This window comes from Arachis ipaensis, chromosome B1, assembly GCF_059453495.1.
Source record: "Arachis ipaensis isolate K30076 ecotype BB chromosome B1, ASM5945349v1, whole genome shotgun sequence".
Lineage (NCBI taxonomy): Eukaryota > Viridiplantae > Streptophyta > Magnoliopsida > Fabales > Fabaceae > Arachis > Arachis ipaensis.
The window spans coordinates 48,769,077-48,771,499 of NC_142436.1; positions in this window are offsets into that span (position 1 = coordinate 48,769,077).

Consider the following 2,423-nt stretch of genomic DNA (forward strand, 5'->3'; position numbering starts at 1 on the left):
GCTGTTTTCACTGTCTGGTTCTTTTAGTCTATAGATGGCTAGCCGGCTTAAACTCCGCGAGCTGTGGCTAGATTCTTATGATATTATACTATTATATTTTGATACACCTTATTTATATCTTGTGCTTTAAGTTAGAATCTTCGTTAGTACGTTTTGCGCTTTTGAAATCCTATTTTTGAGCTATATCCTTCATCGGACTTCTAGATTATACTACTCTTTCTATATATCTTATATGTATGAGCATAGAACTATCGTAAGCTCTGATTAACCTTTGCTTTACGACGCGAGGTAAAGCTTAAGCTAATTAGGGTGTTACATGACTTGTGAAGAGCTCAGCCGACGCGCGCGCGTGACTGACGCGTACACGTAATGTTAGGCACGTGACTCATTTATGAAAACTGTGGCCGGCGATTTCTGAGAGGCTCCAAGCCCAAATTCAACTTGATTCTGAATGGGAAAAGTCCAAGAATTGATGGAGGAAAGGAGGAAAATGAAGCATACACACCTTAGACATAATTTTAGCTAGTTTTTGTTCTTTGTTTTCTAGAGAGAGAATCTCTTACTTCTCTCTAGGTTTAGTGCATTTTTTTATCATTTTGTTGTTTGAATTTCTGAATTGGAGTTTGTTAATTCTAGTTTTATTTTCCTAATTTTAGTTTCTCTATTTATAATTTTGCTTAGATCTTGTGTTAGAATTGTGTTTTTCTCCTTATTTTCCCTTTTATCTCTCATTTTGTGAACCTTGTTGATTTCAAATTCTTATTAATGCATGGATATTTTCATGTTTTATAGTCATAGTTGAGTTGATATTATTGTTAATTGTTAGTGGGTAGTTTTAATTTCTATTTGATTTTGCAATTTAGCTATATCTTTAACTATTGTATACCAAGTGTTTGACAAAATGTTTTCATTAGTTATGGAGTAGCTTTCTATACTCTTGGCCTAGGCTAACGGAATTGAGTGACCATGAGTCATTGGGTCTAATTGGATTGGTGATTTGGGATTTCTTATTGGTCAATTTGATACCCATTAATACTAGCCTACTACTAAGTCAATTAGTAGAGAGGTTGGGACTTATGGGTTAATGTTGATCAAGCCTATTTGACATACTTCAAGCATAGAAGTAGACTTGATGGGATTGATCCCTCATAATTGTCAATATATGGTTATTAGACAAGGATAATGATCTCAATTCCTATGCCTTAGCCAAGGATTCTTTTGCAATTCATAATTAAAAACCCAAAATTCTAATTACTTAATTCTTACTTTAGTTAATTTTAGTTATTTAGTTAGCTCTAGAATAGAATTAGATTCATACCTTGTCTTGTTAGATTGCCATTTTCTTAGATCTTGTTTTAATTGTCTTGATTTAATTTCTTATTATTTAAGTTTCTTGCATGCCAAGCTTTGCTAATCTAATTTTATGTTTATGTCTTTCAACCCTGGATTTCTAGCCAACCTTGATACACACACTTGCCCATTCTTTTGAGGATGACCCGGGAGTAATACTCTCGGTTGATTTTTATTGGTTTGAACTTGTGACAACCATATCAAACTTGATTGAGAGTTATTTGTCGGTTTGAAATGTAACGTGCTTTTCATTGATAAATTCTAGACCAACGGTAACCTCATATTAGCCGGCCATTCCAGTTGAGAAGGAACAATCTCAAGCTAGTTGCTAGAGGATGGCTGGAGTTTATTCAACGATCCATCCTCCCCACTAGCAACCGATCTGAGGTCACTGTGAGGCGAGCTGTGATGATCCACTGTATTATGCTTGACAATGAGGTGAAAGTTCATCAAGTGATCCCTTTGGAGATCTACAATATCACAGCAAAGATCTCAACCCTCTCTAGGCTAGCGTTTTCTCATCTTATCTTCCTCTTATGTGAGGCGGCCAAGGTCAAGATTGATTGAGATATACCGATTGCAGTTGACAGCCCAATCACTAAGAAAAGCATGGAGTACACCCGGGAACTTGGGCAAGCATCACCTCAGAAGCCAGCCTCCTCCTCAGAGGAAGCAGCCTGAATGACCGCAAGGGCAAGATCTCCCTCCACGTGAGTACTAGACTCAACTTGTAGTATCCATCAGGCAGTTAATATCCACTATGGACCAGGTAAAGCAAGAGCACAAGAACCAGTCCATCATCCTTCATAAGCTGACAGAGGAGCAGAAGAAGTAGAGGCACGAATTGGAGGAGTTCAAGCGCCAGAAAGAACCCTCTGGAGAGAGCAGCAACCACCATGAGTGAGGTGGTTGAGTTTCACCTTCATCTCCCTTATCTTATTTCCATTTTTTAGTACTTTGTTCTATTTTTTGTTTTCCATTCTGAGTTGCATGATCACTAGTAGGATTTTCTTATTTTCTAGTTAAATTCTCTATTTTAGTAAGTTTATTTTGAAAAGATGTCTCATGTATTG